Source organism: Trachypithecus francoisi, unplaced genomic scaffold (assembly GCF_009764315.1).
Source record: "Trachypithecus francoisi isolate TF-2019V2 unplaced genomic scaffold, Tfra_2.0 Lachesis_group18, whole genome shotgun sequence".
NCBI classification, from domain to species: domain Eukaryota; kingdom Metazoa; phylum Chordata; class Mammalia; order Primates; family Cercopithecidae; genus Trachypithecus; species Trachypithecus francoisi.
Genome location: NW_022681463.1, coordinates 39,986,714 through 40,012,130, shown reverse-complemented (window position 1 = coordinate 40,012,130; position 25,417 = coordinate 39,986,714). Strand labels below are relative to the sequence as shown.

At 37.8% G+C, this 25,417-nt stretch overlaps 1 long non-coding RNA gene across 1 annotated transcript in view; it reads right to left on the bottom strand.

The window, feature by feature from the left end:
* The window catches only part of LOC117063677, a 50,952-nt gene that overhangs the window by 25,143 nt on the left and 392 nt on the right, over window positions 1-25,417 (bottom strand). Inside the window, exon 2 of the long non-coding RNA XR_004429032.1 lies at window positions 15,886-15,944. This is a non-coding gene — a long non-coding RNA (uncharacterized LOC117063677). The remainder of the gene's footprint in view (window positions 1-15,885; window positions 15,945-25,417) is intronic.

Genomic DNA, 25,417 nt, shown 5'->3' with positions numbered 1-25,417 from the left:
AAATGTGGGAATAAAGCAAAGATATTTACTCTTAAGACGTTTTTTCAACATTATACTGGAGGTATTAGAATTAATTAGTGAATTTAGTCTGGTTGCAGGGTTCAAGGTCAATATACAAAGACAATTGCTTTTCTATATACAAACAAGGAAAAGTGGGAAAATGAAATTAAAAGTCAATTCTAGCAATCAGTATCATCAAAAATATAAAATACATAGGAATAAGTTTAATGAGAGATGTATAAACCTCTACATGAAAAAAGAAAACACCACAAAACATTGCTGCAATGAATAAAAGAAGACCCAAATGCATGGAGAAATAAAATATTTATGGATTGCAACATTTAATATTGTTAAGAAATCAATTCTTTCCATATTGTTCTATAGATTCAATACAATGTCAATTGAAATCTAAGGTTTTTAAAAATTTAATAGAAACTGACAAGCTGATTTATATGGAAATGCAAAGAACTTAGGATAGCCAAAACAATTTTAACAATGAGGAGCTTATACTATCTGATTTCAAGACTTAACTTTAAATTACTGTAATTAAGATATTGCTAGTGACATTAGGGCAGACAAATACTGTAGATCAATAAAACAGAATAGAGTCCAGAAATAGATCCACACATATATGGTACTGTGGTTTTAAAGATGACCACAAATTCTTAGATACACTTCCTCTCAGGACATAGGGTTCTCTTGAATCTAAATAGGATTGTGATTTCTCTGACCAAAAGAATATGGGAGTAACACGATGTAATTTCTTCTGCCAGATTCTCTTAAGTCAGTCGTTTTTGGGGAAAACCAATGATTATGCAAGAAGTTTGACTACTTTCTGATTGCCATGCTGGAGAAATCACCTGTGGATACTTTGGTTGACACCCTCACCTGAGCTCCCAGCACCAGCCAGCATGCCAGGCATGAGAGGAAGGCATATTTGACATCCAGCCCAATTGAGGCCTCAGATTATTGCAGTCCCATGCAACACCTAACTGCAACCAGATGAGAAACCCCAGGTAAGAACCACCCAGCAGAACTTTTTTTTTGAATTCCTAACACACAAAATAGTGAGCAAAATAAAAGTTATTTTAAGTAGTGGCTACTTTTTGTGGTAATTAGTTGTGCAACAAAAGTTGTTGGATAATTCACTGGGCAAATGAGAGTGCTTCCAAGAAATTTTTCAGGAACAACTGGATAGCTGTATGAAAAAATAATGAAATTCATTCCGTATTTTGTGCCATACATAAAACCATTCAAATTGGAAAATAGACTTAAATGTAGAAACAAAATCTGTAGAACTTCTAAATAAACATACTGAACTATATTTATGCAATGGAATATATTCAGTAATAATAAGAAAAAATAACCTATGGATACATGCAACATTATGGATGTATCTCAAAAACATTATTCTGAGCAAAATATGCCAGACACCAAAGAGCACGTACTGTATAAATTCATTTACATGAAGTTATGGAACAGGTAAAATGAATCTATGGTGATGTTAAACAGTAGTTGCCTCTGAATAGGCAATGAAATCTGGCACCTTCTGTCTATGGCAGAACTCCAAGGGTGATTACCTTTATTTCAGGCGCTATGATTGTAGCTTCCATAGAAGTACTCCCACTGGAGCTCTCTATTTGTAATTCTCATGAATTGAGCCTCAGCCTCTGGGATATGCAGCACTCTCGCAGACAATCTTCCCATAAGTCCTCTTTAAGATTCCTCCAGGTAGGTTTTCTTCTCCATGTGACCCAAATCTCACACAGAAAACACTCACCTGCCCTTTTCTCACAAATAAGGGTACTTTGTTCCCAATGAAGTTTTCTACTCTGTGGCTATAGGTTTCAGCTTCTCACTTTAGACTTTTCCAGACATGGTCTGACCTTAGTCTTGGACACTACATATACCAGGTGGTCAAGATCAAACTCCCTTAGCAGGTCACTAGGAGCTTCTTTTACTTACCCTCTTCCCTCTTCTATGATGGAAAGAGAAAGTATTATAGCACCCCATAACTTTCTGCAGTAATTCTCCCCTTTTTAACGTTAATCCTTTTATACCCTCAAGATGGTTGATGAGTGAATCATGGCAAAAGTGACATCTTATTATTTGCTTTGCAAGTTCTGCAGAAGTGGTCTTGCCCTTCGCTTTGGAATTCAGGAGCACTTAGTAACTATTGTTTGCTTTCTTCAGTTTTCGACTGAGGCAGGAATAGTCCAATTTTAACACTCTGTTACAGAAAGGGGGCATTTTCATGCCCTGAGAGTTGACCTTTAGCTGACATTCTTGGCTTTCCAAAGCAGAGAATTTTACTAAATTATTGGCTACAGAAAATCTGTCAGAAGATTTCGTTTATCGACAATTAACTTTAATGTCAAGTGTGACAGCTGATTTCGTGATGCTTTCAGCAGTGAAAATTCTCTTGTCTCACCGTCTTTCTGCCACCCACAAATAAAAAAAACTGACTGTCAATGTGTGTAAGCTGGTTCTTTTTCTCTGGTGAATAATGTATTCCCACTTTATAACTATTTTTTTAAAAAAACAATATATTTAATACTATGATGGGATAAGTCATAGTCTCACTGCTATTAAGAGAAAGCTTTAAAAATGGCACTTGTTACTGGTCTCCGGTACCTGTTGCAATGACAGATCTCTGGGACTGAAGTAAAATGACCTCTTTATTAACAAGTTTTGCCAAACAAGATGATTTAGTCATGGATTTTCTGAAAGAAATAGTAGCCAGTTGGAAAAGTAAATAAGAACCCAAGGATGTATAATGACTACTATGGTTTTCTTTATGCAGAACAGATTTTCTACCGGGAAGTTGAATCTCTTTCTTCTCCTTTTCTTTTTATTGCTCTCCAAATGTCATTTTTAGTTGCAGAATTGGTTCTTTCATAAGAAGATCCTGTGACTTCCATTTTGAAGATTGTACTATAAAAGTGCATTTCCCTCCTCTCCTTTCGACTTACCCAAAAGGAGCAAAAAAGAATGATGAATGAAAATATAATGTCTGCCTCCAATAAAAGTGGGAGACAGTGTACATTCTAAACAACAGAGTGAGCAGAGTAGTATAATGGCAATTAAATGGCAATTGATGGCAATTAAACAGAGGGACATGGGAAATTAGAGAAAGGATGTCCATGTAGGTAGATCTCAGAAATATGTGTCCTTTTTAAAGTTAGGGGCTTCACTTAGAGAAGCAAAACTAAAGCCTCTGTCTGGAAATTGGAAACAGGCTCACTGGCTGCCACGGAAGTTTTCCCTTGGCTTGGTTTTGTTCTGAGAATTGAGAAGGCAGCCAGCTGAAGAGTTATATTGGTAACGCAATTGCATGAAGCAAGCTATGTTTCTGGAGATCATGTTGGAACTGCAGGGGTCTTTACATTATAAATATCCCTACAAGTGACTAACTGTAAGCCTGGGAAAAGTAAATTCTCACAGAGCTAATGGATGTTAATAGGGGACATTAGGAAAATTTCTATCCTTAATTAACCCTGTCCTGGCTCCTTCCCCACATGACCCTTATATGTATAGCTGGTTTATGAAAAAAATTACCATCATCAAAGATGAAAAGTTAAAGGAAAAGAAATCAGCACAGACACATATAAAGTCATTACTATAAAAACAAAGGACAGAAACAAATTGATGAAGAATATATACTGAAAATGCACTGCAGATGAAAATTGTAGGCAGATATTTCACTACAAATTAAAAAATTAACAAAGCAACCACTCTAATATAGTAACAGTACTAAGTAGAAGCGTAAGGACTAATGGAGAGGTGGTTAGAGAGTACAGGGAGATGAAATGTGAGTTGGCAGAGATCGGAAAAAGTAAAAGCAAAAACTAAACAACAATAAATAAATAAATAAATAAATAAAGCCATTGCATAACCAAAGGCAAAACTATGAGCAGCACAACAGAGATTAAACACTGATGAAACCACCGAAAGAGACATGATAAAAATGAGCACATTGAAATGGAAGCAAAGAGTTAAAAGGTTAGAGAAAAAAAATAGTAGGTAGGCAAAGGTGATACACATAATCAATGTCCCAAGGAGGAAAAATGGAGACAATCATTCATAAAAATATATGTATTTAGTATATTTTATGAATTAAAACATCTATCACTTGAAAGGGCAAACTATCCTCAGGAAAATTTCACCTAAAATGGAGATGGAGATAAGTGTTAATATATAAAAACAATTATTTGTGGGAGGCACTGAATCCATTTAATTTCACAAAACAAACATGGGGAGTATGGCTGTAGAGTATAGTTGTAAGTTCTGACAAATGTAGAAAAGGGATGTATGGATGTAGAGTATAGTTATAAGTTCTGACAAATGTAGAAAAGGGATAAAGGAAGAGAAGAATGGCTTATTGCTATTTTTCTGTGTTCTTATCTGGTACAGCGGAAAAGAGTGTAGATAAAGTAAGTGAAACACCTGATTGAGGTATGTACAGGGCAAGCTGATGGTCGGGGTGGACTGCCCTTACAAGGAAGAAGATTTTATCACTGATATTGTATTATTGGTGCATGGTAGTAATAACGACTAGATTGACTTAGATATGGTTCTATTATTGTTTTAAAATTTTCTAAAGAAAAATGCACATTCTTAACAGCAACTGGCACTGACAGCTCCCACAGCCTCACCGTTGGTAATCCCCCGGGTAAGGTACAAGTATATTTACCATTACAAAGCAAACACTAAAAAGACAATATAATCAGCTAAATGAGGAAACAGAGTAGAGGGAGGCAAAAAGAAAGGTGAAATATATGTGCTAATTTCATCTTTGGTCATTGTCTGGAATTAATTGCTACTGCAGCAAATATACCATTGTGACTTTGCATAGGCAAAATTTATTAAAGAAGGATCCCCGCAGCACAAACCATAAAGGAATTATTCATAGCTTATGACAATTAAAAAAACCTTCTATTCTTTAAATGAAACAAAGGATTAACTATACCATACAAAGTTGTAGGTATGAATGTAACCACTAGGAAAAAAAATCTTAAAAGTCTTCAGCGAAACTCAGATATAAAACAAAAAGAAACAAAAGCACACAGTGAAAGATTTATTTTAAAAATGATTAAAGTTTAAGACACCTTTTCCCCTAAGAAAAATGAGTAGTTCTCTTCTCCACAGCTGTCACAGTCTCATCCCTTCCTGGTTCACTTTTCTTACTTTGTTCATTTTCCCTCCATGCCTTGCATGCAGAAGTCATACAAAAAAAAAAAAAAACAAAAAACAAAAAACAAAAAACAAAACTCATTTCTCTTTTGAAAGGCTTGGGGTAGGGGGTGTTGTTGGCTCTATGTCAGAGAAATACAAAATGTTATACCCATAACTACTATCATCAATTGTTGCTATTACATTGCTTGCCTTTTAACTGCGTCTGGGGTTGATCAAGGCTTAGGTCGAATATCTAGTTGTGTTACTGAACTATCTCAGTGAGGTGTGGCAGGAGCACAGGCTCCAGATAATATTTCTAAGTTTAAAATGGACCTTTTGGTTGGGTGAGGTGGCTCATGCCTGTAGTACCAGTACTGTGAGAGGCTGAGAGGGTGGATCACCTAAGCTTACAAGTTCAAGACCAGCCTAGGCAACATGGCAAAACTCCATCTCTACAAAAAACACAAAAACTAGCCAGGTGTGGTGGCACATGCCTGTAGTCCCAGCTACTCGGGAGACTGAGGTGGGAGGATGGCTTGAGCCTGGGACGTGGAGGATGCAGTGAGCCGAGGTTACACCACTGCACTCCAGCCTGGGCAACAGAACCAGACTTTGTCTCAAAAAAATGTGCCTTTCCCATTTACTCTCCATATAGCCTCATAACCTCTCCAGAATATACACCTTGCAAAGTTGTCGTGTGGATAATAAAGTAACATCTCTTGAGCACTTACTATCTTCCTGGCTCTTTCTAAGTATCTTACTTTGTGTTAACTCTTTGAATTTTCACAAACACTTCATGAGGTAGTACATTATTATTATTCTCATTTTCCAAATAAAGAAATAGAGGCACAAAAAAATGAAGTTACTTATTCAAAGCCACACAGCCAGCTGAAGTGGAAACTGGGATTATGAACCCAGGCAAACTGATCCTAAGGCCTGTTTTCTTAACCTGTTTGCTAGATTGTCTCCCTAAGTTAGAGGATCAAAGATAATATGTGTCACATGTCTCACAACAGCTAGTAGGTGTGAAGAAATGAAGCCGTTCCTGAGGAGAGCTGGCATTGCTGTGTCACATCAGGGCATGGAGAGGTCAGGTAAACGATTTTCAAACCACTAGGAGAAGAGGCAAAATTTCAAAAAGAATGAAGAAACAAGTGATAATGGACATTCTGGAAAAGTAGTTCACTTTTGGCGGAAATAATAAGCAGAGGATTTAGAGCAGATGTCCCCGGCAAATAGTAAAATCAGTCCCAAAGAAGAGAAGCAGTCTTGAAAAAGTGGCTTCTGGGGAAGGAGCTGGAATATATGAGGGAATGGCTTTGCAGCCATTTTGTGGGCAGTGAACTGACTGAAGGGCTTCTAGAACTTTCTATCCTGAAACTAAAGGATACACAATTAATTTCATGTATGATGGAGTTAACTGACATTGTTTCCACTAGAATCTTTTACTACTTCATCAGTGATCTGAATAGCTAAGATTTTCCTTTGATCCAATAAAAAGAGTAGGGATACACACACACACACACACACACACACACACACACACACACACGCTCTCACTTTTACACACACACACCCCCGCCCCCGATTCATTAGGTTGTAGGTCTCATCTTGAACTGTAATTCCAGTGTGTTGAGGGAGGGACCTGTAATCCCCATGTGTTGAGGGAGGGAGATGATTGGATCATGAGGGTGGCTCCCCCAAGCTGTTCTTGTGAGAGTGAGTGAGTTCTCACGAGATCTGATGGTTTTATACATATTGGACAGTTCCTCCTTCACACACTCTGTCTCCTGCCACCTTGTGAAGAAAGTGTCTGCTTCCCCTTCCACCATAATTGTACGTTTCCTGAGGCCTCCCCAGCCATGTGGAACTGTGAGTCAATTAAACCCCTTTCCTTTATAAATTATCCAGTCTCAGGTATTTCCTTATAGCAGTATGAAAACAGACTAATACATCCACCAACTTTTGAACTGACTTCTGTCTTAACGGAAAGCTGTATTAATCTGCCCGTGTTGAAATTCTTTTCACTCTATGTGTGAATTCTGCCATTCAAAGAGAGATAGCAAAGTTCTACTGAGATCACAGGATGTGACTTGAAATTGAAATGGAAAGTGAATGTTCAGAAGAAATAACATTGCTAAATCCATTTCACATTGAATGCAAAGGCCTATTTTTGGATATGGAGACGGAGGTCTTTAATCCCTTCACTCTGCCTCAGCCCAGGTGCCTGCTGGCAGCATAGCTTGTGTAGCTATGGGCACAGAACAGAAACCATGGCCTTCCTGTTGTTCCACTTCTTCAAAGCTTCCGAGGAAGGAAAAAAACTTTATTCTATGCTCTCAAAGATGAGCTGTTCAGCTTATCTCATCCACTGCTGCCATCCATTGTCAAGCCACCAGTCTCTCTGTAGTTATGACTCTTGATTTTCATAGTCCAAGTAATTTATTCATGTTTCTCAAGCACCGTTGTGTCCCTATGTGGTAACAGCAGTTTGATATGCTATTTGCCAAATATATTTATCTCCAGTCATACTGCTGTGCTGAGCTGGTGAAACAGATGCATTCTTAATGCCTGCTTTCTTCCAGGTAGGCTCTCTGTGGCTCTTTGGCTTCTGCTGAGATAACCTGGATGTTGCACAAGGCCAGAGCAGCTGGAGGAAAAGCTCTAAGTCCTCCCCATCTGGCCTTCCAAATGGCAGAGTCAGACGGGAGCAGAGCTGCTTCCTAGCACTGAAGACCCTCATTGGCCCCTACTCTCCTGTTCTTCCCAGGACAATTGGTGTACTTCAGGAGGTGACAGAAGTGGTTACAAAGTGTCCTGAGCTCCCAGGACCCATGGTGAGCTGCTGCCTTTCACTGTAATTACCCTCCACACTGCTGTTCAGCAGAACCAGTTGGCAGTTGGAATAAAATGAGATTCTGGATTTAAAGGCACATGAGCATGAAACGATATTTTAACTGGGTCATGGGACTATAGATAGTCCCTGCCACCTCTGTACCTCAAGCACCTCAAGAAAGATGTTGCCAGTCTCTCGGTGTTATTTCTGCAGTCTAAGTTACAGCAAGCTCTAATGGATAATGCTATTTGGTTGAAAATGAAAATCTTTATAAGATGAGGCTAGTGAGTACCTGCAGGTCTTGGAAGTGTCCAAATGTTTCTCTGCAGTTGGCAATATCTCTTTGTCAAATAACACTGAATATGTTGTAAGCTCAAACTAGACAAGTGTGTTGTTTTTTAATAGTTATTTAAAAAAACAGACAGAAAAAAATGAATTAAATTTAGCAAACATAAAAAAATATAGAAAACATGCCAGAGGAACATTACGAGAGACAACATAAAATCAAACGTGACTTTATCCCAGAAGCATTGGCTCTGCTGCTTTTTGGTGACTGAGCTCCAGATGTCAAGGCTCCCTGGGCACACTGCTTATCATCAGAGAGTCAGTGCCAGGAGAGTAGAGACAATGCTGCCCAGTCACCAAGAGGGATACAACAAATATTCCCTCTTATCTATGGGCAATTAACAAATATTTGCTGAAAGAATGCCTCCATGGAATTGCTCTCTGCTGAAGATATATAATAATGGATTATTCTCCTTCAAAGATCCATATGATCCTCAGGGATTGCTGCATCATCAGGGGACCAGTACTACGTTTGTATCAGGGAGAAGCTGTGGTCATAGCCCATTGATTTTCTGGCCCTCCACAACTGAGTGCAGAAATTGGACTGACATCTTAGTGTTAGATTTCCCAGAGTTCTTGGTCTATTCAAGAGTGGAGAACCTCAAGCAGACACCAGCTTCCCTGGAAGCTTGAGCAGACTTTGCTGAGGGTTAGTGAACAGCAGATAAGCCCACATCTTCACCTAAGCCTCTGCTGCAGTTCACTATGTTCACATGCTGAAATCAATTCATAAACTCAGTAATTTGAGTCAAAGCTTGTTGAATCAGACCTAGAATTAAGAGGGAGATTCACCACCATGGATAGCATGGAACAAGAACTACACAAGACACTAGGTGAGAATTCAGCCTATGGCCTATTAAAAATTATTTTTTGAGGATGATTTCCAATTTCATAGTAAGGAGAAATTATTAACTAATATCAAAATTTACTATAGGCATTGTGAAGTTCATAACTATGAATAGTAAAATATACATATCAAAGATGTGGGCTTTAATTCTCAAGCCAACTTTTGGACCAGCTGAGTTAAAGACAGTCCTCTAGGTTTTGTTATAAAATAGACACCTGAGTCTCATGGATGCCTACAAGGTAGTGATTGTGTTAGGCTACAGAAGCTGGTCCCCTTACAGAATTTTATCTTGAAACAACTTCCTTCTGGTTTGGTATGGTACTCATTAGTTTAGAACTAATTAACTAGGGGAAGTTAAGGCAGTGCTACAATGCTCATATGTTACTTATCTGTAATTCTTTAAGACTGATAGCAGCGGTTGTAGTGCTTTGGAATTGCTGGGCTAAGACCTTAATTATCATTTTTGGGAGACAGTGGGGGGATTAGATTGGAGTAGGTGCCATTGCTGTCTCTCAGGGTATGGCTTTGGAGGAGGGTTTGTGCAACTGATTGTCCCGTGGCCTCTTTTGCTCTGTAATTGGTCTGGGAGGAGTCAACCGATATCAGCCACAGCAGTAAAACATTTGGCATTTATTGCATATCTGCTGTTTTTTGAGGAGGGTTGTGTTAAGTATTTTACACATATTGTCATATTTTATATCTTAATACAACCCTATGACTTTAGCAGTACATAATTTAATAGTACAGCACAACTTACCATGGGGTTACATCCAGATTAACCTATTATAAAGTGAAGATATAGTAAGTAAAAAATGCACCTTTGATCTATATTTTCAGTTTATGATGGGTTTACTGGGATGTAACCCCATCATAAGTTGAGGAGCTGGATGCAAATTGCTTTTGGACAATTTGAAGTTGAACCATTATAAGTAAAGTTGAACCATTATAAGTTGGGGGTCCATCTTGTATGATGTCCATTAAGTGGATGGGAAAATGAGCAGCAGAGATATTTAGGAACTTGACCATAGCTGGAAGCATGGCTAGGAGACCTCACTGGCTTTGAGCTTGCTGTGACTGCATGCTATATGCTGGTTTTTCCAGGTACGGTGTATGTGTAATGCCTGGTTGTAGTTTTAATTGAATTTGGGACGATGGAGGATTCATTGTGGAGGATAAATGGAGTGATGCACAAGTGGAAATAAAGGACTTGTGGGTGATTTGCCATCGTGTTTAATAGTATCAAATAAAAGTGATTTTTGTGTTGCCCATAGGAATGCTTGAATAACAATTTGATAGTAAAACATGGCACTTGCTTCTCAGAGCAGCACTCTTCTGAAATGATTATTACAGAAATCAACAGTAAAGCATTCCTCTTGTAAGTCCACAGATGGAAAAAATGTCCTTGCTTACCTTCTGAAACAAGCTCTGAAACAAGACTCTTTGAGAGCCAAGAACTAGGGGTTGAAGTGTCACCCAGCTTCACTTGTTCTTTTTGCCAAGCTGCCTAGGTTTTATTCCATAGTGGTTATTTTTCCATCCCGTTCTGAAATTTCATTGGTGGGGAAGCAGAAGGAAGGGAAATAGTGGACATGTTCAAAGCAGAAACCAAACTCTCTTTTAGAAACCATATGATAGTGGTTCCATTTTTCTTTTAGCTTAGCTAAAACAGATCAATGCATATACTCCATCTCCAAAGTAGATTAATACGATAAATAAAATATTATTTGCCAGAATTTCTCTTGGGGAGAGCACTTGTTTTTCAAGAAAAAAATTCAATAAGTTTCTTGGATGGAGAGTGAGACCCAATGGTCATGTCCAGGTAGTAAAAGACAGTCCCTTAACCACAAGGTATAGTACAAGAAAGGAAACTTGTAAGGATCACAGAGGGAAAGGGAAAAATCAACAAGGTGGGTGCAAAGGGAAGAAAGGATCGAGAGTAGGAAGCTCCATGGCAGCTTGGCAGTTAGAAGACTTAAGGAAAGAGATGTGCTCCCTTAATGATCAAGTTGGTCATCGTCTGTGCTCCGTCAACTCCCTTTTCTCAGATTCTGCCCTAAAACTCCCCAACAGAGTAATCATCAGTGAAACTGACATTTCTCATTATTTCTTTAGGGCATTTTAGTGCATTCTTTTGAGGAAATTTGGAGATAGACTTTTCTGTGTTTGGGTCAAGGTTGGGCAAAACAGAGTGGCAAGTGGGGATACATAGGAGCGGCTAACATCTGCATTGCAGAGTGGCAAGAGTAACAATAACTTATCTTAGCAACAGTCATATTTTTGTAATTTAGAATGCTGTATTTTATATTCAGAGTAGCTAAATTTAACTTAATTTGCCTTTGCTTATAACCCTATCTTTTTCTTTCTGTGAGGTATCTTATCTGGTTCCCTCCAGGAGAGGTGAGGTGGATAATGATCTGTTGGTTGATAATGCCATTTATGGATAATTTCCTGTTCTCTCTAATGCATTTTATTCTTTATGTATTTTTCTAAGCACGATCCATGGCTTGGCAAGCTGTCAAAACAGTCCCCTATAGCGCAGCATGCAGAGATACTACACACTCTTCCGGCACTGGATGGAAGTAGTTCTGAGTTGCAAAAATAAGAAAATAAGATTACAAGATAGAATTGTTCACTGCAAGAGAGAATAAATGTAAAAATAGATGGAAATAAAGAGCTGTTTGCCCTGTCTGTAAGAAAGCACCAGAGACACTGTTGAAGATAATATCCTTAACATTTACATAGCTCTTCATATTTTTAAAGTACTTTCTGGTAATTGAGGGTCATTAATCAGATATTAGCTGCAGGTCATTCAGTGAATTAACTGTTGATTTAGGTTGAAAGCTGTGCATAATTCTGGAGACCAGAAACAAACATGGCTCATTCTATGCATCTCAAAAACTATTCGTTTCTTGTGCCCACTGGGAGTTACTATGTGTGAGTTCTAATTATGAACACCAATATCTACTTAATATTGCATAAATTCACAATTTACATGGAATATTAATTTATAATTTATTAGTTTGATATTTACAACCACATTTACAGAGATAAGACTGTGAAAAGAAAACCTAAGTAGTTAGAACTGTCACAGAAAAGGCTGTCACAGAACACCCTCCTTCTCGCGACATGGGAACATGCTGGCATTCCATACCCAGTAGAAATACACAAGGGACTCTCCTTCCCTCTTTACGTTTTAACATCGGTTTTTACTTGGATGTACAAAATGGTTCTAAAGGAATCTGGATTAAATATCCATTTCACTGCAAGTGAATGCCTTGTCTATTTGGGTAGTTCTATGAATCATAGCTCAGTTTATCTTTAGTCTAACCAGAAAACAAATTATACATATAAGACTGCAGTTTATCTAGCATGTTTATGTCTAAATATCAAGAAATGCTAGTTTCCCTCTAGTATTTCTATGTACTGTTCTTTGACAAATAATCACAAGTAATTGAGGTCTGCAGAAGTCATAGACATTTAGAGTTGAATTTTTAAAATATTAATGGAGGTTCCTTTGGCTTTGATGCTTGAATATATTAAGAGCACTACGATTCTTATTGATTTTCCTGCAAAGCCTTTGAAACTGACTATTTCTCCCAGTAAAACCTCTACATTTCCCTCTTTCATACAACTAGACACAATCTCTGCAGCCAGTCAACCTAGGTTTGAATTCTAAATCTCCAACGTACTAGCTGTGTGAATTTGAGCAAGTTACTTAGTTTCTCTGCCTCTCGGTTTATTCATCTGTAAAATGGGCAATATTTATTTCTTCAATTATTAACAGGATTAAGTTAATACTTGTACAGTGCTTAGAACAGTATCAGGCATATTTTTAGTACTACGTAGGTATCTGCCAAACGTATTAAAATTTCACATTTAAAAATACTTTGCTGAGTTGTATGTAGAACGTATTCTATAAGTGTTTTAATTGCTGTCTTTTTAAAATTCACATGTTAAGATGACATTTTGCAAAAATATTCAGATTTCTTTCATTTGGCAAAACAAGCAAACAAACATTGCTATTGGTAAACTTTAAGGAACAAAAATGAGCAAAATTTGCACTACAAAAACTTTCTTTGAAAGTACCAGGAGTGTGAGTGCTGGTCACGAGATTTGGTGGTGGCTATGAATTTGTTGTTGAGATGGTAAGAAACTGAAGGGCTAGAATACGTTTAGCGTCTCATAAGCCATCCACAGCTGAGGGTTGTTGAAAGGTGTATTTGAAGCAGGGAGCTCTGAAGGTCTTGGAAAACCTTACTCTAAGGAGATTGTTAAGATCCACTCGCATCCTATTTAAGTGTGATCTAGATTGTGGAAAGGTCAGCAGCCAGAAAAAGAGAATAGGGGAGTGATTTGTTCCAGGAATGTTTAAAAATTCTAAAAGTTCTCAAACAGTAATTTTCATTAAGTAAAACATTTCAAGCTATACAATGAACTTTTAAAAGAGCAAGTTTTGTCTACCACAAGAATTCGAAAATAACAGGCTATGAAAATTTCTAGAAGGTTGCATTCTATTTAGAACATTTTTCTTTGGAAGTGAAAATATCATGACACCTAGTGGAATCATACAAATGAGGTCAGGGAACCAAAATGTGCACCACTGACATTTCAGCCTTGAATCCATTATAAAAGCAGTTGATTTTATCTAAATTTAATTGGCTAATACATTTCTGATATTTTTTCATCAAGATTGTCTTGGAATCCCCTCTTACTTTTTTTTTTTTTTTTTTTTTCTGAGATGGAGTCTCCCTCTGTTGCTCAGGCTGGAGTGCGGTGGCACGATCTTGGCTCCCTGCAACCTCTGCCTCCCAGGTTCAAGCAATGCTCTCACCTCCTGAGTAGCTGGGACCACAGGTGTACACCATCATGCCCAGTTTTTTGTATTTTTTTTTGTAGGAACAGCATTTCTTCGTGTTGCCCAGGCTGGTTTTGAACTCCTGGGCTCAAGTGATCTGCCTGCCTCAGCCTCCCAAATTGTTGGGATTACTGGCATGAGCCCCCAAGCCCGACTACTGCTTTTCCATAGTTTGGAAGGTTGTTTCCCCTTCATCTTCCAATGGTAACTGATGTCTGTTCTGTATCAGTGCAATATTCTGAAGCCAAGAGATCCTCCTCTCCCCGCAAGGCAAAAGGTTTGTTCTCCTTTCACTTCTCCCTCAGCCAAACTTCTCTGAGTGAGACTCCTATGGCTTGTTACTCACTGCCAGGCTCATGGTGGGAACAGGAAGGACCTGCCCCTCCTCAGTGACAGGTGACATTTACTTCAACCCCTTTCTGAGAAACAGTGAATTTAGCCTGAGAGCTGGGGTGAGGATGGGGTGGGGATGTTTCCTCTCCCTCCCACTGCCATGTAAAGCTTTTTCTTCTGCAAGAACCATCTGGTGAAGTAGATGAGGCTTCATGGCTGATATGGTTTGCCTGTGTCCCCATCCAAATCTCATCTTGAATTGTAATTCCTATAATCCCCACCTGTTGGGAGGGACCGGGTGGGAAGGAATTGTGTCATGGGTGTGGTTTCCCCCACGCTGTTTTCGTGCTAGTGAGTGAGTTCTCACGAGATCTAATGTTTTTTATAAGCCTCTGGCATTCGCCCTGCTGGCTCTCATTCTATCTCCTGCTGCCCTGTGAAGAGGTGTCTTCTGCCATGATTGTAAGTTTCCTGAGGTCTCCCTAGCCATGTGGAACTGTGAGTCAATTAAACTCAATTAAACCCTTTTTCTTTCTAAAGTACCCAGTCTTGGGTAATTCCTTAAAGCAATGTGAGAACGGACTAATATAATGGTTGTCGACAAGAAGGAGAGGCTCTTGTTGACAAAAACTGCAGGCGCTCTGTTTTTGCTGTTAGTGCTCAGTGGAGGCCTGCAGTAAAAGACCTTGTGAGTAAGTACAGTTTCTCCTGGGTCAGGGGCTCTCAGGATTCTTAACTGATCCTCTGCTAGCCTACATTTAGTCTCTCGGAACTCATTCCAAATACAGCTTTTTTTTTCTTTCCTACTTTTATTGTAGTTTCTCTTCCTCCGAGGATCTGCCAAAAGTGAAAGAGTCATGCATCTTCTTTATTCTGGGAGGCTGTCACCCTTTATATTCCACCTGAGGTCTCTGATGGCCTCAAGGGAAGTTATAATTTTGAAGATTATTTGACTTTTTTCAAGTTGTTAGGGTGAGAGCAATGTTCTCTGTTCTCTTGTAGCTGAATGAATTTTAAGCAGAAGCCAGGATTAAATTTTAAGTCCTCATTGTGCTGTAATCTTTCATGTGTCTATGACCTAGGCAGAATATGGGAAAAAGGCAAGAGTTCCAGAAATTTAGGGGAATAAGCAGTATTTTACCCAAACAAAGGAGTATGCTCATTCATTTTATTAATGATGCATTAATAACTATGTCCTATGCTTTGCCACATGCTCAAAAATTTCTCCTTATCCAGCCTTTTCATGAAGAATTAATCACAAACCTGAAGCGAAGCCGCTTCAGTTTGGTCCCAAAACACTTTATTCAACATCTCCCATATGCTGTGCTCCACCTTGGGCTTCAGCCACATGGGTTGGCAGGCCTGGGAGGCGAGTCAGATTTCCTGCAATGGAATCCAGACTGTGCCACTTATTAGCTCTGTGACCTGGGGCTACTTAACCTCTCTGCAGCTCAGCCTTCTCATTTGTAAAGTGAAGAAAGTAATAATACTTACATCATAGGTTTGTTATAAGCTCCCCAGCCTCATTATTTCAGTTCCTCTGAGAACCTCATCTGCAAAAGCAGAATATATAAAATATTAATATTCAGCATGGGTTCGAATTGGTAGTCACCCTTCCCTTTGCCTTTCCTAAGATTAGCTTTCCTGAGCCCCTAAGAAAGTTGCACCATTTTAGATAATAGGTGGTACATTTAATCCCCTAAGGGCAGAAGGTGAAGATACCCAGTTTGAAGAGCTCTAAAATGTACCCCATCACTCCCAGATCTTCTCTCTTAATACTGTTATTTGCTTGTAATCTTGTTATTCCCACTAAGCAAATCTGCTAAGATGAAGGAATCATTGATTTGAGATTCTGGGTATCTATGGGGTTTTGAAAAATATCTATTAATTCTCTGACTAGTATATGCTGTGAAAACCCTTCATCCAAAAAATGATTGAGTACCTACTATGTGTCAGAAATTGTCCTAACCAGATGGTAGCATGGGAGCGTAAGTCTTTTTGTCTTTTGAGCTACTCGAAAAGAAGAATGAATTCAATAGACTATAAAATTCACTGGTAAACAGAGAAAGGTATCAGCAGTGAAGCGTATTATTGCATCACTGTTTGATACTTCTAGTCTCAATAGGAATCATTATATTGATGATTTTGATGCTTTTCATGTTTGCATTGAAGAAAAAATAAAGCCTGCTGAGATGATTTACAAACTCAAATTACATGTTTCTGCTTTATGTCATATAACTGACATTTAATTTTTTTTACTTAAATGCCTACAGATAGTTCAACCATACTTTTAAAGAGGTACGAATCCAAATTACAGCTACACTTTTATTATCAGAACTCTTTTTGTTTGTTTGTTTGTTTTTTGAGATAGAGTCTCACTCTGTCACCCAGGCTGGAGTGCAGTGGAGTGATCTCGGCTCACTGCAACCTTTGCCTCCCGGGTTCCAGCATTTCACTCTGCCTCAGCTTCCAGAGTAGCTGGGACTACAGGCACGTGCAGCCACGCCCGGCTAATTTTTAAAAATATTTTTTCGTAGAGATGGGGTTTCACTATGTTGGCCAGGCTGGTCTTGAACTCCTGACAGCAGGCAATCCACTGACCTCAGCCTCCCAAAGTCTGGGATTACAGGCATGAGCCACCATGCCTGGACTAGAACTCTTGGTTGCTAAAGTGTTCTGGTTGAGTATTCTTGTTATTATGAAAGATTAAACTGAAAATGCATGTTCCAATCATTTGACTGAAAATCAGTCTTATTTTTCTTATTATAGAGAAAGTAGTTGACATAGGTTTTTGGGGGTAGTTTTATTGTATATTTTTTAATATTGTGCCTTACTCAATATCTCATAGACTTCAAAATTTCCGTTATCATTTTAGAGCACTGAAAATTGAGACAAGTGGATTAAACTTAGAGTGACTTTAAGTTATACCTGAGAAGAAAAGAGACAATGTAATTTAGTGGATTATACAAACGATTATACAGTGGATTATACATATCTCATACAAAGAGATCTCATTTCTGCTCATTATTTACTATATGTGTATTTCTGGGAAATTACTTAGTGTTCCTCGTGTTCCTCAGTAGCCTCAGTTTCTTCATTCTAAAATATGAATAAGAATATATGCCTTGTGTATTCTTTGATTTTATTTCTTTCTTTCTGTCCTTTTTTTTTTTTTTTTTTTTGAGAAAGAGTCTTGCTTTATTGCCCAGGCTGGAGTTCAGTGGTGAAATCTCTCACTGCAACTTGTTACAGCAGTCTAGGTCTCACTAACGCAGGCCTCCATAACAACTCTTTCAACACTGACCGAGTGGTTAAATGAAATACTAAAAGCTGATAGAGCCAACACCTTTATAAGAAGGCTGGAATGTAATAAAAGCCCACCAAGAGTTTTGCCTAGGCCTTTCCTGAGCCTTAAAGCATGACAAAATAATGAAGGAATTCTTAACAGAACCCATTTAGGATTAAACAAGTTTTATTGGATGTCTGAAGAAACTCCCCAGACCTCCACAAACAAGTTTATTGGGGGTCTGAAGGAACTCCCCAAACCTCTGTGACTTAGCAGTAGATGAGATAAGGGTAATCACCCCAGCACCTAAATCCATTTAGATTAAGTAAATTTTACTGAGGCTCCAGAGGAAGGTCTTCAGGACTCAGATCTTAGTTGTAGATTAAAGGAAGTTAATCACTTATGTCTTTAGATGAATGCACACTTATACATAGATATATAGCTTAGAAGGTATATAAGCTCTGAAAAGCTTTGTAATTTTGAGTTGGTCTGGTGATAATTTCCAGGCCTTCTCCTTGTAACCAGTTACAGAAATAAACTCCCTTTTCTCCCAGGTCATGTGCTTCTCATTACTGGGACGTGAGAATAAGCAGCCTGACCTTGGGTTTGGTCTGGGAACACTGCCTCTCAGGTTCAAGCAATTCTAGTGCCTCAGCCTCCCAAGCAGCTGAGTTTACAGGCATGTGCAACCATGCCTGACTAATTTTTGTATTTTTAGTAGAGGCAGAATTTCATCACATTGGGCAGGCTGGTCTTGAACTCCTGGTCTCAAGTGAGGTGCTCACCTCAGCCTCCCAAAATGCTGGGATTACAAGTGTGAGTCGCCACACCGAGCTCATGTATTGTTTAATCATGGGATGACCAAATGAGATCTTGTGTATGGTGGGCCTGGACACAATATGTCATCAGTGAATGATCACAGGCTGGTTGTTACTGTTCTTGCTTTATCTGCTGTTTTATTTTGTGATTAATTACTCATATAAAAGTCATGAATGACCTTAGGTTTAAGAAGATAGACTGATCACAGATGTTTATCTTCTTTTTTCTCTATGTCCTCACTAATGTGATAGTAAAAGAAGAGAAAAAATACAAATCGGCAAGAATAAAGAGACAAATAGAATATGAGAAGGGACATTGTGGGAATGAACATCTGAAAATTAGGAAGCAAAACTATCCTCTTTTACTCCTCTCCTGCTGTGTAGGCAATTAGAGCTACAACATTGGGTTTCTAGTCTCTAGTTGCAAGAGCATAAATTTCTTCCGAGAAAATTTGTACTGTGGAGGTGTAGGACTTAGAGATTTATAAGACAAAAACATTTAGTGTAGCGCTGAAAATAGGGAAAATTAACAATCTGTACCTACTGCCTTCTCCCTTGCCCAGAAGCCCCAAAACCAGAACACCAGCAATGAGGCCACCACGTTATGTTGACCTGTTCAATGCACTGTTGCACTGTTCAATGCTAAAAGTCACTGTTGACATTATAGTGATGTATCCTTATGACAATTTTTGGCAAGTGACAGAAAAATGCCTTATTTTGCCAAATGAGTTCATTATGACAGTTTTCTAACAGATGGATATAAAGTGTCTTCAGGAAGGTAAGCCTTTTTCTAAATCACAAACGTACTTGTTGGGCTGGTGACCATTATCAGCCATCAATTTTCTATGATATCCCCCTACTGTTAATACCACGTTACACTCATAGAAGACTGAAGAATTCTTCTCCACATTTGCCTGGCTATAGAGTGTAAAGAAAACAAAATCTTGGCAAAACGTCATTAGGAGAGACCAATTATTAAAATACCCCCACCTAATCATCCTAAAATGAAGTCCTGCTCAAATGCTCAAGGCTTTCAATCACTTTCATGTTTTTAATTTTTTTTTGCAGTCTCACCATGTTGCCCAGGCTGGTATTGTGGTATTGAACTCCCAGCCTCAAACAAAACTCCCGCCTAGGTCTTGCAAAGTGCTGAGATTACAGGTGTGAGCCATCATGCCAGGCCCCAATTACTATCCTCTGAACAGACAACCTATAATCATGCTATATTTGGGGAATCCTTCAGATATAGAAGAGAGATCTAAGTAAGCAGAGAAAACAAATAGATCAATCAGAGAAAATGTAAGTACAGAATAAAACAGGAATAGTAACCCCCAAAACCTCAAAATAGAGATATGAGACTATTATAAACAATGGCTAAAAGAAAGGGATATTAGAAATTAATATGAAAATTTCAGAAGGATTAGAGTGTAGGTTAACCCAATCTTCTAAACAGTGGAGCACAAAGGAGGAGAGAAAGATTAAAATATCGATGAGAATGAATCCAAGAGTTTGAACATGCTAGGCAAAGAGCTTCAGAAAGGGAGAGTAGAGAAAATAAAGGGGACAGGGATGTACATTTCTGAGTAATAGCAAAAGAAAAATATTGAACCCCGAGTGGGCTCAAAAGGGCCTAAACAAGTATTTACACTAATAATTAAAAATGCAAGCACGACAAAGAGCTTAATGGAATTCTAAATCATCAGTGACAAAAGACTAAAATTTCCATGGAGGTAAAATAGATTGCTTCCTCTGTGGAAGTCATGCCGACCTCTACTTTTTTTTAGTTTTATCACCCTTATTAAACACATATTGAGATAAAGATTACATAGCACTGAATTTATAATAAAAAATTATCTTTTCTGTCTCATCCTTTCCCCATCCCCAAGACTGCTGGCTAAAAGTTACCACTTTTGCTGGCTAAATGATCACCACTGCAATCATTTAGAAAAATCTAGAAAGATTTAGAAAATTTAAGGAAATACTAATATTGTGTGCTTTGCCAAAATATATTTAGTTTTCTCTAATTGGTATTATGCACAAAACTTTCAGCAGTTAGCAGACGTCCATTATACACAAAGGACAGGATTAACTGTTCTATTTCTAATTTCATTCAAATCTATCACAGTTACTTTATACAACCAAATTCTTGTTATTTTTTAAAGCTTTGAGAAAAAAATGTAAAGTCAGTGTATTCATGCTCTTCGAATGAGTTCTTAAAAGGAATTTTACTTTCCTTGTTGGGAAATGGTGTGATCATGTTTGGCAATAGAACCTTTGCAGATGTAATCACATTAAGATGAAGTCATGCTGGAGTAGGATGGGCCCTTAATCTAGTATGACTGCTCTTCTTATATGAAGAAGAGAATAAGAGACACAGATGCAGACAAATAGCGAGAAGGTATGTGATGATGGAGATAGAGTTTAAAGTCTACAAGCTAAGGAACACCAAGGATTGCCAGCAACTGTAGCAACTAAGAGGAAAGCATGAGACAGATCTCCCCATAGAGCCTTCAGAAAGAGAATGGCCCTATCAACATCTTAGAGGCCTAGTCCCTAGAACTGTGAGAGAATACGTTTTTGTTATTTTAAGCCACAGAGTTTGTAGTCATTTGTTATGGCGCTCTCGGAAACCAATACAAGGACTGAGATGTTTTCTGATTTATCATCACTCTCACCTTAAATGTAATAGCGTCAATGTACTACGTACCCAGTATGTTCCTGGCACCATGCTAAGCATAAGCATAATGTCATATTTAATTTAATCCTCACCAGCCATTCCAATCTTCTAGCATTATTTTCTCTGATGTACACATCAGAATACTAAATATTGGTGAGGTTGAATCTGCCCTAGTAAGAAGTAGACCTTGGTATCAATCCAAATGGATATAAAAATCTAAAACCAGTACTACAAATCACTACACTGCACTCCCTGTTACCGAAGCAGTATGATTGTCTTCCTTGCTTTTCCTCCCTGATTGATCTAACATTTTGAAGATTATAGTTTCTGTCTAGTATTCTGACTTCATTTTTAATAGGATGAAAGTTATTGTTATTCTCTCCCCATACTCAGTTCCATTTCTAACATGGGTAACATCCTCTGTTTTTACTATCCTTCTCACTTCCCTTTTTTAGATAGATTTTTTTCACTGGTAAAGCTACAAAATCAGATTAGGAGAAACCTTATTATATGTTTGTGTCTCTGAGAAAGAGTACAGGTTAGAACAACTTCTCTGAAGCTTTTCAGGGAGAGGTATATCTAGCAACATAAATATGCTGTGTCTGTTTTTCTTTCAAATCATAATTTGGTTCAAAAATTATTCTTGGCTGAAACAAGAAGCAATAATCAAATTCCTTGGCTCCAGGCTTTAAGACAATGTTTTGAAAAGCTTCTAAAGTGACCTAAACCTTTTGGCATGATTAAATGTGGAAAAGGAGAGGCCCTAGAACTACTTTCCCTTTCATTTTGGCTATTTGATCGATAGTTGAAACATGAGTTCTTATGTCATAAGTAAATACAAAATATATTTTATTTTATAATCTATTAATCACTTTTACACATATTGTCTCATTGGATTCTCACACACTTTGGATATCTAGGCAGGGCAGATAATATTTTTCTCATTTCAGAGATGAGAAAATACATTTGTAAGAAAAGGTATGTTTTGCCTAAGGTCACATAGACAGTAAACAAAAGTGGGATTAGAACTAGAATATTGTCGTTTCTAACTTGTCCAGTTACATTTTATAAATCGTTGCAACTTAATATTACAGATTATCCAATTCAACATGGTATTGGAAGTCCCATTTTTGCCCAGCCTTGACCCAAACACAGAAAAGCCTCTCTTCAAATTTCCTCAAAAGAATGTACTATAATGCCCTAAAGAAAGAGTGAGAAATGTCAATTTCACTGATTATTCTGTTGGGGAGTTTTAGGGCAGAAGCTGAGAAAAGAGAGTTAAAAAGAAATAAAGGGCATTGAAATAGAGAGGAAGTCAAACTATCCCTATTTGCCGATGACAGGATTCTATAGGTAGGAAACTGAATAGTCTTGGCTCAAAAGCTTTTTCAGCTGATAAACAACTTCAGCAAAGTTTCAGGATACAAAATGCACAAAATCTCTGGCATTGTTATATACCAACAACAGCCAAGCTGAGAGCCAAATCAGGAATGCAATCCCATTCATGATTGCCACAAAAAGGATAAAATACCTAGGAATACAGCTAACCAGGGAGGTGAAAGATCTCTAAAATAAGAATTACCAAACACTGTTGAAAGAAATTGGGTCACAAATGAAAAACATCCCATGCTCATGGATAGGAAGAATCAGTATCATTAAAATGACCATAATGCCCACAGCACTGTACCGATTCAATGCTATTTCTGTCAAATTACCAATGATATTCTTCACAGAACTAGTAAAAACTATTTTAGAATTCATATGGGACCAAAAAAAAAAAAAAAAAAACCCAAATAGCCAAGGCAATCCTAAGCAAAAAGAACAAAACTGGAGGCATCATGTTACCTGACTTCAAACTACACCACAGGGCTACAGTAACCAAAACAGCACTCGTACAAAAACAAAACAAAACAAAACAAAAAAAACAGGCACATAGACCAATGAAACAGAATTGAGATCCCCAAAATAAGGCCCATGCACCCACAACTACCTAAACTTCCACAAAGCTGACCAAAAACAAGTGATGAGAAAATGACTTCCTATTCAATAAACTATGCTGGGATAACTGGCTGACCATATGCAGAAGATTGAAACTTGAATCCTTCCCTATACCATATACAAAAATTAACTCAAAATGGATTAAAGACTTAAATGTAAAACCCCAAAACTATAAAAGCCCTGGAACACAACCTAGGCAATACTATTCAGTACATAAGAATGGGCAAAGTTCATAAGGAAGATGCCAAAAGCAATCGCAACAAAAGCAAACACTGACAAATGGGATCTAAGTAAACTCAAGAGTTGCTGTACAGCAAAAGAAACCATGAACTGAGTAAACAGGCAACCTACAGAATAGGAGAAACATTTTGAAATTATACATCTGACAAACGTTCAGTAATCAGCATATAAAATAACTTACAAGAGAAAACGAGCAACTCCACTAAAAAGTGTGCAAAGGACATGAACAGTTTTCAAAAGACATACATGTGGCCAACAAGTATTTGAAAAAAAAACTCACTACCACTGATCATTAGAGTAATGCAAATCAAAACCACAATGAGATACCATCTAATACCAGTCAGAGTGGCTATTTTCAAAAAGTCAAAAAATAACATGCTGACAAGTTTGCAGAGAAACGGGAATGCTTAGACACTGTTGGTGGAAATGTAAATTAGTACAATCATTGTGGAAGGCAGTGTGGCAATTCTTCAAATAGCTAAAAACAGAACTTTCATTTGATCCAGCAGTCCCATTACTGGGTATATACTCAAAATATATAAATCATTCTAACGTAAATTCACATGCATGTGAATGTTCATTGCAGTACTATTCACGACAGCAAACACATGAAATCGGTCTAAATTTCCCTTAATGACAGACTGGATAGAGGAAATGTGGAACATATATACCATGGAATATTATGCAGCCATAAAAAGGAGATCATGTCTTTTGCAGTAACATGGATGGGGCTGGAGGACATTATCCTTAGCAAAGTAACTCAAACAGAAAACCAAGTACTGCATGTTCTCACTTGTAAGTTGGAGCTAACACATGGACACAAAGAAGGGACAACACATACTGGGGCCTATTAGAGGAGGGAGAGGTTCAGAAGAAATAACTGTTGGGTACTAGGCTTAGTAACTGGGCAATAAAATAATCTGTACAATAAACCCCTGTGATACAAGTTTACCTATATAACAAACCTGCAAGTGTACCCCTAAATCTCATAATTGTCATAACCACACTATAAAGTAGATTTCTAAAATTGCTGTTTCACAAACCCCTGGAAAGAGACAGACTTTAAGAGGGTTGAGTAGGTAGCCTGAAGCTCCGTGGATGATAATGGTGGCGAACATTTGAATTTACTACAGAACACACACTCTTAGCTATTTTAGTGTATATGTTCCCCAAAGTAAGCATTTCTCATGGGAAGGTAAAACCTTGGAATGGTTTACTCAGTGATGATTCACCAGGAAGGTTAATCTTAGCATGGAATCAAAACCAGAGTTTCAAGGAGACAGGTGAATGGAAGAGTGGTATAATTTGAATTAAAAGAGCCATATTTATTTTACATTGAAACTTTAATTGGGTTCATATTATTTTGGTTCCAAAGTCTCATCCTTTAAATCTCTATTTTGATCGAGCACTTAAAGAATTTACTTAAATTTTTATTAAAACCTGTTTGCATAAGCTTTCTCCCCTTCTCAGCATTTGCTCAGATACCCTGATGGGCCTTGAAGAGTTGAAATCTTTAAGTGATGACAGCTCTGTCCTGCTAGGTGACAGCTCTCAGGATCTGACAGACAATCCAATTGGTGTAACAGTGATGAGACTCTTAAGAAGCTAAAATCACCTTCAAATCACAATGAAATATAATGGGGAAGTTGGGAATAAAATGTAGCCTGCCAATTATTTTGTCTTTCAAATTATTGTTATCTGTAATGACTACATTTTTTTTCCCACAGTTAAATCTTAGAGATAAACATTTTCATTTTCAGAAAGCGAGGCTGAGTTAGAAACTGTACCTGAATGTTTCATAGTGAGCAAGTTTATTTGGACTCATTTTAAAAATTGAATATAAATATCTTATTTAAAAGATGCTTGACATAGAAAATCTTGCATACTCACCAACAATTTGTTGACTTTTCAGTATAACTCTTAGTACATATTGGAATATTTCATTAAAATCATTTGTCAAATGGCTTTCAAGTGAATTTAATCCTTAGAAATACTTAGGGGATTTGT